At 40.9% G+C, this 14014-nt stretch overlaps 1 protein-coding gene across 1 annotated transcript in view; it reads right to left on the minus strand.

The window, feature by feature from the left end:
* Window positions 1-14014, minus strand: part of LOC144614867 (uncharacterized) — a 344843-nt gene that overhangs the window by 127358 nt on the left and 203471 nt on the right. Inside the window, exon 4 of the mRNA XM_078440778.2 lies at window positions 13181-13325. The gene's annotated coding sequence lies outside the window, so the exon portion shown is untranslated. The remainder of the gene's footprint in view (window positions 1-13180; window positions 13326-14014) is intronic.

Genomic DNA, 14014 nt, shown 5'->3' on the forward strand with positions numbered 1-14014 from the left:
AATAACAGAGAAGCTGGCTTGGCCTCTGAAACAACAAAGATGTCGGTGGGGAAAAAAAGTACCCCAAGAAACACTGAACAAATTTACAAATTAAGTAAATCCTGAGGAATCCAAGGGGCATCTCATAAACATTACCATGTGTCCTATCATCTACTGTCCCACAAAGACCAACAGCATATTATTGCCAAATTGCATGAAACTGAAGGTGAGCATCAAGGCATGCCAGTATTTTTCCTTACTGTTAAGGTGGGAAAAATGCTGCCAATTAAACTCTGACGTATTTCTTTCTTAACACTGACTGTAGAACATACCTTGATTTTAGAGACGTTAAAATGTAGAGAGAAATGTATTTTCGATTAATTAATACATTTGTCGTTTTTACCATGCCCCTAAAAGGACACACAAGAACTAAAGAAATCTCAGGAGATTGTATAGCTAATTTGATAGCAAAACTCAAGGGTCTTCTCCATAAGGAAAAACAAGGACTCTTCAGAAAAGCAGGGGCTTGAAGGTAAATATGAAAGAAGGCTGCAAAATCATGCCAGGTTCAGGGAGGGCACACAACATGAGGACTGCTAACCAAATCCTGGGAACCCAGAATGAGGGGAGTTCCTATGAGCTTAAAGAAAGAAATTTCAGAAGCAAAAGGATGTGTTATTTCACACAGCAGGCAGTCTACATAAGGAACTCATTACCCCTAGAGATAGCATAGACTAAAAAAAAGATAATTTGGTTCAAAAAGGGTTTTAGATAAATTCATGGGTGATAGATCCATAATGGAGTCCATCCTCTATACACTTAAATACTCTTATTAAGTCATCACTTCAGCATTTCCCTTCTGTGCTAAATAATAGTGCTTCCTCTAGCTTTCCCTGATAGTCCCCATTTTCCAATCCTTCAATTTTATCTGTCCTACTTTAAATCAGTGGTCCCTTTTAATGAGTTTTCCCCCTTTTAATGAGTCCCTGAAAACATTATCATGGAAAGTTCAGGTATAATGTAATCCCAAGTCACTACCAGAGTTTAAAGCTCTTTGAGGGCAGAGACGTTTCATCTTCACCTTTGAAATGTCATAGTACCCAGCAAAGTGCCTGGAATAAATTTCCATTGGATGCGTGTGTGAACAAATGACTGAATGTGTATAATCCCAGTTCTCTGACACCCTTATTGATACCTAGGTCACCTAGGTCCCTGTGCTCTGTGTGCATTGTTTATGTGTACCATGGCAGATGTTGGGGCAGGAGCTGGGAGGGGGGAGTGGTTGTTGTGGGAAAGGGAGGAAACACAGGTTTAAGTGTTTAGGGAATATGAAAGCTTAACCTGTGCCCCATGGTCAAGTGTCTGTTCTTGCCATTAGGACACAAGAAAAAAGAACAGAGTGGGTGGATAGGTAGGAAACTTAAGTAGGCAGTGTATATATGCATATATGATTATATATATATATATATATACATATACACACACACACACACATATGTATATACGGTGTGTGTGTATCTATATATATATAGATAGATAGATAGACACACACACACACATAAATATATGCATTATAGTTTTTCCTATAGTAACAACTCCCTTAAAAAAAACCAAACAACTATTCCTTGCACAATCTACATGATTTGCAGCTGTCCATGGGGGGTCAGCTGACAGCCTTCTGGAAATGCTGCAGAAGGAGGTTAACTGAGCTGTCGCTGCACCCTCAGGATTTCTGGTTTTGAGAAAATCAGCTGTTCAAAGTTATGAAATACCCCACAGGAGATGAGACTGGAATAGTAGGAGTTGTCTAAGGTGGCAAGTAGTCAAAAATACTAGGAGATAACAGACTTGTAAGATTGGTTTCACTGCCTCTTACAAAGGCCCCCTCTTGCTCATGGAGCAGAGTGTTGGCGGAAGTTCTCTTAATTAGAAAGATCACCATTAACCAGAAGGTGGCTTTGGTGACCTGGGCAGGAATCCTCCAACAAGCCTGAACTGCATTCCAGCAGTCCCCAAGTGTGGACTGGTAAAAAGCCTATCAGTGACATCATTTAGGACACACATAAGGAAAAAAGGGCAGTTAATGCTGCTGTGAATGCAAGGGTCATGTCCCTCTGGCCTCCTTACTCAGCAGTCTAGATTTCTGCTGATGGGGAAATACTAAAGAAAAAATTATTATTCACACACACACACACACACACACACACACACACACGAATGTGTATTTATTTCTTCATAGCTGTTTTGGGACCTCTTTTGAGACAAGTTCTAAAACCTCACTTTGACAACAAACGCTCCTTTATGAACATTTGTCTTTTCCCCAGTGATCTGAGTTAGCACTCATCATTGTGTTCTTTATATACCGTATTTATGGAAATGACACCATGTGAGAATGAGATGCTTTATGACTGGTAATCTGTGTCTTGTTAGGTGGGATTTATGAGACCAGAGGGGCAGCCCTCCTCACTGGCCTTGAGCCTGATGTCAACATTTTATACATTTTCCCTTCCTCCTTGTTAAGGAATTGAAGATTCATTTTCTCGTGTATTATCTATTGATTTTCCTTTCCTTTGGCCATATTTGCTAAATATTGAAAAAAATAAAGGAGTACTGCTTAAGTGCATCTTTTATAATGTGTTCCTGGGTCTGTGTGCATATATCTGTCCCTGTGCACCTGTGTGTGTGCAAGCAACCGTTATGTATGTATGCACACTTGCGTGTCTGTGTGTCTGAGTGGTTGGGACTGTGCAAGATACTATTTTCCATCCCCAGAGAGCTTCCATAGCCACTACTACACTAATACAAAATGGCATATCTCATCCCTCAGTTTCTGCATCTGTATATTGTTACCTCCATGCTACAGATGATGAAACTGAAGTGCAGAGAATTTGCAGGGCTGGCCCAAGAGCAATAATGGAGAACAGTGGCAGAGTTTCGGTTCAATCCCCAACACAGCAGTACAAAGCAAGGGCCAGGAGTAGGGCATCAGCACAACACCCTAAAATGCCACAGCTGCCTTCTGCTGACTTCCTCCCAATGAAAGGCCTCTGAGCCTTAGTTACCTCATAAGTGGGATCGCTAATGAGGGTGATTTCTACCTCATATGGGCTGATGAAATGACTGGATGAGATAATGAATGTAGAGCCATAAGCAGCGTACCTAGTCTGTAGTAAACTTACAATAATAGTTGGTATTTTTATTCTTATATTTCATGTTATTATTCTCAAAGAGAACCTTTGGAAGATTCACAGTGTTCCAGGGGTATCAGATGGTTCATTTTGGTAAAATGCATAAAATTTGCAGATGACCCAGAAGAATGGAAAGATAATTTTTCCGTGATAAATAAACTTAGTATAAAGTTTTTATGAGCTAAAAATGTGTAGTAAAAAAGTAATAGAAAAAATCACCAAATCAAGTATTACCTGGGGCAATAAAAAAATTAAATCAATGTCTTTAATTATATTTGTAAGCTTCTAAATTGTAAAGGTTATTGGGGTCTAGCCTTCCTTGCATACCCTTAAAAAATTAATCCTGGTTGTGTTCTATATTCCAATGATGGTGCAAGTATTTTCCTCTGCTTTCATGAAATTTTCTTGCTCTGCTCTATGGCATGGAGCTTTTTGACGTTAAAATCTGGCATTACCCACTTTTAGGGGTGGGGGAGGGCTAAGGAGGTTTCTAGGGAAATAAAGACCAAAATACATATCCTTTAGATTGAGATCATACTTTAGCTTTTGCTGCACATCAACCACACCACAACTTAGAGGCTTATAAACATTCCCATTATTTAAGTCATGATTCTCCCAGGTGGTTCTTTTGGCCTAGGCTGGGGTGGGTTCAGCAAATCTCAGCTAGGATTGTCATATTACACTCAGACTCACCTCTCACAGTACCTGATAGATACAAACAGAAAGCTGATCAATGTTTTTTACCTTAATGGATTAATGAGTTAATGAATTAATGGGTGAATAAATGAAGTAATCTGCACATGGCCCTTTTTGGACACTCTTTGGTACAGGGCTTTCCCTTAGAGAACTAAGAAGCAATTAATTTATTTTCTTCAGCATCTTCCCAATGCTCCTTGTCTCTCAAATGGCTCCTACACATTCTGCCTCCCAGTTGGCCACAAACGTAGACCTGCCCTCCCTGAGTGCTGCCCCAAGTTAATCACACAACTTCTCCCAAATCTTCCCTTCCTTTTTTCCCTTTAACACTCCCATTTTTTGGGGGCACCTGGATGGCTCAACTGGTTGAGTATCTGACTCTTGATATCAGCTCAGGCCATGATCTCATGGGTTTGAGCCTCACATTAGGCTCTGTGCAGTCAGTGCGGAGCCTCTTTGGATTCTCTATCTTTCTGTCCCTTACCCCTCCCTCTCTCTCTCAAAATAAATACATAAATATTTTTAAAAACTTGTTAAAAAAAAAAACCTCCCATTCTTTCAATGCCCTGAGAAAAAAGAGAAATTTTTCTCCCCTTAATGGGAGGAAATACAAAGTCACACTGCCATGGCAGGAGTACTGGGCAGATGCTGTGGCCATTTTGATGACCCATCCCAGGTCACAATCTATGGATTCTCAATGTGCCACACCATCCCAGACCACTAGGTAGCACAGAAGTGTTGCTATGTAAAAGAGAGCAGAACACCGCTTTCTAATATTCTTTTTTTCTATTAAAAAAAATGCTCCTGGAATGTCAGCAATTCTAACCTAAAATAGATGCCTCAGCCCCAGTCAAACAGCCTTTAAGTTCTTTAGAATGCATTCATCACAGACTGGAGAAGTGACAGCCACACTCTGAAGAGGAAATCCCAAGACCAAAATAGTCATCTGTCACTCCTGACAGAGGAGGGCGTGTGTGCTGGAAGGGGAACATAAGGTGGAGAGGACAACCCTATGGAGGGGCTGCTCTGGGCCCCCACATGCCACTCTGTTGGGGGGGAGTGGGACAGGGAATCTGGGACTTCACAGGGAATGTGGGAAATTGGAGACTCCATTCTGTGCAAGTCTGTTTTAGATAAGCTTGATTTCTTAGAGTAAATAATGGACTGGGCATGACTGGTGGTGAGCTCAGTCCTCTGTTTAACTGAACAGAGATGGCCACTTGGTCCTCATGCCAGAGCCTGAAAGAGGCAGATCATCAGCAGACACCTGTACCCCCAGTGGGGTAAAGGAAGGTTTTAATAGAAAGTGTCAAGGGACCAAACCCAAATTATCTGTATGTTTGTTCAGCTTCTGAGGGTGCATTCTAACTTGTCACACTCCCACTTCCACATGTAGTCACAGAGCTCCGTGCCATCAACTTGTGCAGATTCTGTCGGCTCTATCTACTCCCCTCGCTCCCCACCCAAGGCCAGGCTACTGCCCACTTCATGCCCTCCCGGCTGCTGTGCAGAATCCTGAGCGTCCTCCCTCTGGGCTTTACCACCTTCATAGCAATTCTACTCTTTCTAGAATATAATTCTGACTGTGTCACTGTCCCCAGGCTCAGGTTCCACACAGCTCTCAGGATCAAGTTCAGATATTCTGGCTCTACCCTCCCCTACCTCTCTATTCTCCCACCTCCACACACACCTCACTTCCTCCCACCCACCCTCCCCACACACCTTCAAAACAGTCATTTGAAACTACTTGTGGTTCCTTAAAATACAACAGACTGCTTTTGGCTCCCAGTCCTTGCACATATTGTTCCCTCTTCGAGGACAACACTCTCTCCGCCCCCACGTCATCTAAGACTTACTCATCATTCTAAATTCAGCTGGAGCATCACCTCTTCCAAGAAACCTTTCTTGAGCTTCTTAATCTGATATAGATGCTCCTCTTCTGTGCTTCGAGCCTTGTTACCGCTGTCACGGCTTTGCCACATTATGCTGAAATGGGTGATCTATTAGCCTGTCTCTGCCACCTCTCTGTACGACTGTGTCTGATTCGACTCTTTTGGTGTCAAGCACAAAGCGAAAACTGGCTAATTGTTTTTTCAGTGGGTGAATGAATGAAGGAACAAATCGGGTTATCTGTACTTGGCTCTCTTTAGACATTATGTGGTCTAGGGCTCACTCCTGGGGAACTGCAAGGTGATGAACTAGTTGTTGCCAGCAATTCCCCACCACCAATTCACTATCTCTTGGGTTCATCCAGTACATTCTGCCTCTTAGTTAGACACATGCCTGGACTTACTCTTGACAAGTACATCACATAACTTCTCCCAAATCATCCGTTCCTTCTTTGCCTTTAAAACTCCCATTTTTAAAGACTATGCTTTCAGGGCTCATTTCTATAGTTCGTATAAAACTCCCATTTTTCAATGTCCTCAGATAAAGAGAGAAAACTGACAGTAATATCATTTACAGTATTTACAATGAAATGGGAACAGCTGAAAATAATAACCTCTTACAATTATATGGTACTTGACAGTATATGAAACTCTCACCATTGTTACCTTTATCTTCCTAATAATCCCTGTGAAGTGGGCCACAGTTACTCCCATTTCATTTTAAACCTGAGAAAACTTCAGCTCACAGAAGTTTTGTAACTGTCAGAATCACATAAGCAATAAGCAGAAGTTTAATTTAGATTATTTAAAATTTTTTTGCCATTTCATTTTTCTAAAGATTATTCTTGGATAGGTAAGCAAAACCTCAAGCCTAGAAGGAAAAAAGCATTACTAACCATGGAGCTAGAAAACAGACAAAAGGATCTCTCTAAATCCCCCAATAACACTGTTTGGACTACTGTCTCTTCCTTTCTGCCTATGGCTGGCCAGGGCTAGTTGGAGGCAGAATGGTAACAGGTTCTAGACTCTGATTCTATATGTAATAAGAGTTAGTCTAGAAGCAATGTCCATTGCATAAGAGATGTTGGAAACTCTTTACAAAACCACATTAATATGGTCATTAGTGGTCATGGCTGATGCCCTGAGGTCCTTGGTCTGCTCATCAAAAACCCTCAGCTTCTCAGCACAGATACATTTCTCCCAGAGCCCGCATCCAGGCCACAGTGGTCTGCTTGGCAGATCTGCTGGGAGGCCTTCCTCACCCCCAGGGCAAACACACGTGCAGCAGGAACCAGGGGCTCCAGAGTAAGGGAGTGAGTGGAAGAGGAGAAAGAAGAGAAGAAACAGAAAGGGGAAGCTGAAAAACTCTAAGAAGAGTTCCAGACTATAATCAGTAGCTCTGCAACAAAGTTACATGATTGATTACAAAGGTTATCACCCACATCTGTCCAAAGACCCTGAACAACTTCAGGACAGTCTGTTGTTCATCTCTTTGCTTATTTGCTTATAATTTCCCTAGACCCTGTTGCAGATTAGGTTCTCAGGAAACCTGAGCATGCAGAATGTTTATTAGGAAATGCTCTTGGGACAACAGTGGAAAGAAGGCGAGCAAGCTGGATTGGGAGGGGGAGAAACTGAGTTCTGATGATGGTTTGAACAAGCACCTCAGACTACTTGTGGAGGAGTTGTGCAGCTAGAATGACCCATCAGAGTACTCCACACTGGGATGGAATGGCTGAGCCTTTAGACTGTTTCTTCTGTCAGCTGGTGAATGTGAAATGCTTCAGAAAGTTCACTGCTTTGAGAAAAGTGGCTTCTGAAGCTCAGAAAGTCTCTGAAGAGACTGACACCTGCAGCTTCTCACAGCACTCTCTGCTACTAGTGCAACAAGGCACTCCTTGGAGAAATCGGGAGGGCATGTACCCATATCCAGTACAGTCCACCTCTTCTATCACTTGGTCAACTTTTCATATGCTTTTCTGTGGAACAACTTCTCTAGCATTTCAGTGGGCATTTCTTCCTGTGGGAAATTTAGAAGTGAACTTTAGTGGCAGATCCAGGATGAGGCAAGCAAAACAACAAGGGCACAAAATTTAAGCGGGGGTTTGTACACACATAAGTGTCTCCTTAAATTTTGCATCCCAGATGCCTCATTCTTTTGTTTTTGGGTAGCTTTATTTATTTCTAATTCACACACCACAAAAATTGAACCTCTCAAAGTGAACACCTCAGTGGTTTTTAATTTTTGTGTTTAGTTTTTAGTATTTGTGAAGGCACATGTTTTAATTTTTATTGAACCTATGAGTGGAATTTCTGGGTCATCTTGTAACTCTAAATTTAGCTTTATGAGGAACCATTAGACCATATTCCAAGGTGGTTGCACCATTTTACATTTCCAAAAGCAATATGGAAGGATTCTAATTTTCCCACAATCTCACCAACACTTGCCATTATCCACCTTTTTTATTATAGCCATTGCATTTCTTTAATGACTAATGATGTTGAGCATCATTTGATGTACCCATAGGTCAATTTCACTGGTGAAATTTCTACTCGAAATTTTTGCCTACTTTTAAATCATGTTGTTTTTTTATTGTTGAATTGTAAAAGTCCTTCATATAGTCTAGAGACTAAACCCTTACCAGATATATGATATGCAAATATTTTCTCCCATTATATGGATTCATTTCACTTTCTCAATGGTGTCCTTTAAAGAACAAATATTTTGTTTTGTTTTAATTTTAATGAGGTCCAATATATCTATTTTTTTTTGGTAGCTTTTGTTTGGTGTCATGTCTTAGATACCACTGCCTAATTCAAGGTCATGATGAGTGACATCTATTTTCTTCTAAGAGTTTTATAGTTTTAGCTCTTAAATTTAGGTATCACCTACATTTTGAGATAATTTTTGTATTAAGGTAGTGCTGGCCTCGTAGAATGAGTTGAGAAGTATCCCTGCCTCTTCTAATTTTTTGGAAGATTTTTTGAAAGTTTGTTGTTAATTCTTTTTTCAATACTTTTTAGAATTCAGCAGTGAAGCCACCTGGTCCTGGACTTTAATTGGCTTTTTTTTTTTCTAACTTAATCTCACTACTTGTTTTATGTCTATTCATATTTTCTACTTCTTCTTCAGTGTCATTAGTTGTTATATTTCTTGGAATTTACCCATTTTATCTAGGTTATTTAACTTGTTAGTATACAATTATTTATTCTAGTCCCTTATAAGCTTTTTTTACTTCTGTGAGGTTGGTAGTGATGTCCCATATATCATTCCTGATTCTAGCAAATTTAGTCTTCTTTTTTTAACTTGGTCAGTATAGCTAAAGATAAGTCAATTTTCTTGATCTTTTCAAAAAGCCAACTTTCTATTGTATTCATTTTCTCTACTGCTTTTCTGTTCTGTATTTATTTCCACTCTAGTCTTTATTATTTCTTTCTTTCCGTTTGCCTTTGGGTTTAGTATGCTCTTCTTTTTCTAGCATTTTAAGGTGAAAGTTAGCATATCAGAAGATGTTTCTCAGAAGTAATATCATTCTTCACTGCAGATAGCATGGCCCTAAATCCAGAAATCCAAATTATCTTGTGATTCTCTTGTTGCATCTTGTCATAAACTCCACATGACATCTTTCTCATCACTGATATTTCTAATATGATAAAGTCTGCTGTATTATATGACCTATGTGGCAGGCTGCGTGGCTCATAGCCTGGACCTGTTGAAGAACCCTTTCCTGTGCTGAGCCCTATTCAAAGCTGGCAGCCTTTGTATCGACTGCTATATGAATGAAGCAATATTCTCAGGTGTGACATATACTTCTTCCAGGATCATAAAAGACTTATAGGTCTTTGCTTTCTTCTTTGTGATGGGGAGAAGATGCAATATTTTGCATTAATTTTGGAGGGAAGCTCCTAAAATGCCCCTGATCATTGGACTCACACAAATTTTACTGATATTGTAGGCCCCTCTTTCACCTTCTTGAAAGCATGTCTTACCAAGATTTCCAACATGCTAGTTAGTTCTTGCTTATTAAAGCAAATTAGCTTAATGTCCTTGATACAGTATATCAATGAGGTGGTCTTTGATGTATCCACATGACCCAAATCTCTTTGGTTTGTATTATGACAGAAAACAGAAAACATAACATGGCCCTAGGGGTAAAATGCAAATATATATTGCTGTCCAATCCACAGAAATGCAAACAATTTCTGATTTTCTTTTCCAAACAGGGATATGAAAGCAAACATTCACCAAATCAATGGACATATTTTGTATACTTGAGGCCATGTTAGCCTCTTTTAGCAAGAGATACCTCATTTGGCATGGCAGTTGTAATAGAGGTTACAACTTGGTTGAATTTGTGGTAGGATCAGTCTGGTTTTTCTACAGGTAGCAGACTAGGAATGTAAATGCAGATATGATGGGGACCACCACTCCTGATTCCTTTGTATTGTTTATGGTAGCACTAACTTCTATTCCACCCAATCCTGGAATGTAGAATTTTTAACTTACTATCTTGTCCAAAGGTAGGGAAGTTTAGGCATTTGCACTTGAGCTTCCCCATTATTATAGATAATTCTTACCCTACTGGTCAAAAACACAATGAGGAGGTTGTACCAATTACCAAGTATTTCTAGTCCAATTATAGTTTGGGGGACGGGGAAAATTACCACAGGGTGACTCACAAACCAAGAAACATACAATAAGCTAGACCTTTGTCAAAGTCCATGTTTTACCCTGACCCCATAAGTCTCTATTTTAAGAGAACTACAAAAATATTTCATGTCTTCAGATGTCAATGTTAACTTCAACACTATGCCCAACAGTCCTTGACACAGTATTCCCTCTTCACAATGCCCTGAGTAAATTGTTATACATCTTTTTTGGGGAAGAATTGGAAGAATCATTACTGCATACATTGCCATGGTGTTGTAGTCTTTTCTTCCAGAGGCTTTGTTTCCCCTTTAAACCAGTTAGAGATCCAAAAACTGGCTCAGATCCAGAAAATGGGCAAGAACCATGACTTTTTATTGGGATGACTGCCCTCAGCCTCTTGATGATCCATCCTTGATATCCTCTGATGATACAAATTGAATAATATCTTTGGGGCATACACATCTATTCTGCCCCTAGGGATACCAGTCTGTTAACAATTCACAACTCTCTAGAGATCACCTCTTCTTGGCTGCCATTTCAACCTTGCAGTTCTTTATGAAAATTATATCCACCCAGCTTCTGACAGTTAAGTGCTGCTAGCTGGCCTCGATTGTGTTAGGAATCCAATCAGACCATTGCTATCAGGGAGCTTTGTTCTGTAATAGTTTCTCCTATCATTAGCCATGGCCTATAAAGGAGAGGCATCACAGGACTTCTTGATGCTGTTGACCCTCTCATCAGAACTCTCCCTGGGGCCTTGGTAAATCTTCTGGGTCTTCCCATGGCACATAATCATCTGGTGAGGTTTTTAGCTTTACATAGTACATCCATTTTAGCATGCTATTTCCCAGAGTCTTTGGATAATTTCCTCCATCTTTTTCCATGGAAATTCTGCCATTTAAGCCTTACTCAGTGTGGGCTACTAATTTTTAATGCTTCCAGACTTTGTAAAAAGTCTGCCATATCTCTGGAGTCTTTGGTAGGGTATTTAATCCTGTGTCTCTGAAGAATACTCCTAATTCAAATAAAAATCCCCCTTACCTACCCATATATTTTAGTCCCCTTGCCCTAGGATTCCAGTCCTACATATACTCTACCAGCTCCTGCAAGTATTTTCTGGCTAATTCTGAAGCTCCCTTAAAAGTATAGTCTCTCCACTAGAAATGCTGGAGAGGATGTGGAGAAAACAGGAACCCTCTTGCACTGTTGGTGGGAATGCAAACTGGTGCAGCCACTCTGGAAAACAGTGTGGAGGTTCCTCAAAAAATTAAAAATAGATCCACCCTATGACCCAGCAATAGCACTGCTAGGAATTTACCCAAGGGATACAGGAGTGCTGATGCATAGGGGCACCTGTACCCCAATGTTTATAGCAGCACTCTCAACAATAGCCAAATTATGGAAAGAGCCTAAATGTCCGTCAACTGACGAATGGATAAAGAAGATGTGGTTTATATATACAATGGACTACTACCTGGCAATGAGAAAGAATGAAATCTGGCCATTTGTAGCAATGTGGATGGAACTGGAGAGTGTTATGCTAAGTGAAATAAGTCAGGCAGAGAAAGACAGATACCATATGTTTTCACTCATACGTGGATCCTGAGAAACTTAACAGAAGACCAGGGGGGAGGGGAAAGGGGGAAAAAAGTTACAGAGAGGTGAAGGAGGCAAACCATAAGAGACTCTTAAATACTGAGAACAAACTGAGGGTTGATGAGGGGTGGGGAAGAGGGGAAAACGGGTGATGGGCATTGAGGACAGCACCTGTTGGGATGAGCACTGGGTGTTGTATGGAAACCAATTTGACAATAAATTACATAAAAAAAAAGTATAGTCTCTCCTTCCCTTGCAGGCCCTGAACACTTCTGGCTGTGAGTTATAGGTCTAGGGGCCAAGAGGGGAGATGAGGCAGATCCTGATGGGAGTATACATTGTTTCTCAAGGGACAGGTCTCTGCATTTGCTTCAAGGAAGCAAGGGAATATGTTAGCTCTTAGTGGGGATTGTTGGGCTACTTCCATAGGCTCAAAGAGTTCAGAAGAACCTAGAAGTTTAAGATTATTATCATACTGATATCCAGCTATCCCTATCCAATGTGTTAGTGTCCTCTTCTTTCCTAACCAGAGCCCTGAACTCAATAGATCCCCCTTGACAGGGAGTTTAACCTTCTTTGGAGCTCCGTTACTACACTGAGGAAGTCCTGGTTTGGCCCCATAGCTCTCTCTGCCCTCCCACCACCTGAGATGACAGCCTCTTTGTAGTGTGTCAAAAAGGTCTTGTGGGTTTCACGTTTGGTTTCCCAGTTTCTTGTTAATCATTCTCTCTCTCTCTCTCTCTTTTTTTTCTTTTACTTGAGCAGTGGTCAGCAAACTTTTTCTTTATAGGGATAGATAGCACATAGCACCAATCGTTTTAGGCTGTGAGGCCATAAAATTGCTACCACAACTATTCAACTTGCCTTTGTAGTAAAAGCACAGTTATAAACAATACACAGGATGAGTATGGATGTATTCTAATCAAACTTTATAAAAAGAAGCAATGGGCAGAATTTCATCAATGGGTCATGGTTTGCTACCCTGTAGTTTAGTGGGTCAATTGAGCTTAGCAACAGCCACTCAATTCCATTGTTATTCTGGTTACAATTTCTCCAACCCTTAATACATAGGATTCCTTTCCACTGGTATACCACCCCACCCTAGTGAAACTTTGAATAACTGAACTTCCTCATTGTGCCAGAAGCTATCTGTGCTCTTTTATTGAGGGAATTCTCCTTACCAAATGGGAAATAGTCATCTGGCTCCAAAATTCCATCTTAATACTTGCTTTCTTGGACCCCCGGGCACCAACTACCACTGGCTGAGTTCTCTGGGAAGCAGACTAGGATGGAGGTCAATATGGAGAATACTGATTAGGGAAGTACCTGTGGGAGAAAAAAAGAAAGAAGACTGGGTAGAGGGAGAAGCTGAGCTACAACACAAACCCAAAAGACAGCCTTGGCCAATCTCATGAAGAACTCTGGTGCTAAAATGCCCCAACAGAGTTGTCCTGCATTGGCCTGAAGTGGCTGAGCCTTTTTCCTCCCACTTCTATCAGTCTTTAGATGTAGGTCACTTCAGGAAGATGTGGCCTTTGACAAGAGGCTCTCTGCAGCTAATCCAATCCCTTAATGGACTGAGAGCTGAAAGCCATCTGCAGAGAGTGTTCCCTGCAGCGGGGGCAACAATTTCTTCTTTGAAGGAGGACTGGGAAGTGCACTTCTAAGTATATCATAGGTCTCCAAACTTGGCCCTCTTGCCCACCAATCTTCCCCTTCCTGCTCTGCCCATCTGTGTCAGTCCCTCACCAGCCACACGGGCTTTGCTCCTACCTCTTTACTCATTCTGGCTGCAGTACTTTTCATGGTACCTTTCACGAGGTCTGCACCCCATGGTTTTTTTTTCTTCTTTTGCTGACCAGTGCTCATTCTGTCTGGCTCCCACCACTGATTTTCTGCTTTTCTCAGAATCAAAGCTTTCCTCAACAACGATTTGCAGTGTTGTCTCTGCTGCCACTCCCGTTATGTTTCTGAGCATGGTGAGTGGGCCAGCACTTTAAACAATATTAATGCTT

Source organism: Panthera onca, chromosome F1 (assembly GCF_046562875.1).
Source record: "Panthera onca isolate mPanOnc1 chromosome F1, mPanOnc1 haplotype 2, whole genome shotgun sequence".
NCBI lineage: Eukaryota > Metazoa > Chordata > Mammalia > Carnivora > Felidae > Panthera > Panthera onca.